This window comes from Austrofundulus limnaeus, unplaced genomic scaffold, assembly GCF_001266775.1.
Source record: "Austrofundulus limnaeus strain Quisiro unplaced genomic scaffold, Austrofundulus_limnaeus-1.0 Scaffold59, whole genome shotgun sequence".
In the NCBI taxonomy this organism is placed as follows: domain Eukaryota; kingdom Metazoa; phylum Chordata; class Actinopteri; order Cyprinodontiformes; family Rivulidae; genus Austrofundulus; species Austrofundulus limnaeus.
Genome location: NW_013952461.1, coordinates 1,943,132 through 1,944,141, shown reverse-complemented (window position 1 = coordinate 1,944,141; position 1,010 = coordinate 1,943,132).

Sequence of the window (1,010 nt, the reverse complement as noted above, 5' to 3'; positions counted from 1 at the left end):
TCTCTGAGCTTATCTGTGTAGTCACACAGGGGTGTAATTTGACRCAGCCTTTTTACTGTCTGTATATTTTTACATCGGAAACATTACCTTGACAGTTCTTATATGGGTTCTTTAACTTTAGTTTTTGTTTAAACTGGATCTTTATGCTGTTAGTTTTACTTATTTTCCTTTTATGCAAGTTATGTCTTTTGCATGCAAATCTGCAAATGCAAATACTGTGGTAACCACAGGAACAGGTGTGTCTCAGCAAGGATAGAATTAGGTCAGAATGGACTTACTCACAAGCCTTGCATGCAGCTCATGCTGATATGTAGCATGATCCCAAGAGGTTAACATACACATGCCTGAGTAAAATGACTGACTGTCCAAATCTCTAACTGATTGGTAGTTAGAACCACCAACCATGTGACTGTCAAGGCCACTGTAGACATCTACACTTTCTATTGGGGTTACACTCATTCATTTTTGTCAGTTTTGCAGTCYCTGACACAGCTTGTCAAACTGCACTGTATGGCAATGAACTGAATTTATCAGWTGAGTGAAAGTGAGGACATGTTTTCTGTCACAAAATACTGTTTCTATCAAAATGGCCTTTGGGGGGTTACAGGTTTAAAGCAGTCATTTTATTTGGACAGTGTGTTCTGTTGGTTGTACCATAAATAAACTCATTACTAATTATGCCTCAGGYGATAAACTTTGCTCTTATTTGTTTWATTAAGCTACACCCCAAGACTGTCGGGGCTATAATCAAATGAACTGCATCAGTGGCGGATCTAGGATTTTTCTGAGTAAGGGGCCATCAAGGGGCCACAATATTCATAGAGGGGCCAAGTGTTTGTTCAATATCATTGCACATATATCCATATATTCATACATTTATACATATTGTAACTAGGGGTGTTCCGATACCAGTTTTTTCAAGACTGAGTACAAGTACGAGTACTTCAGTTTAGGGACTCACAGATACCGATACCGATACCAAGCAGCAGGGTTCGTGTGGATTATCTGTT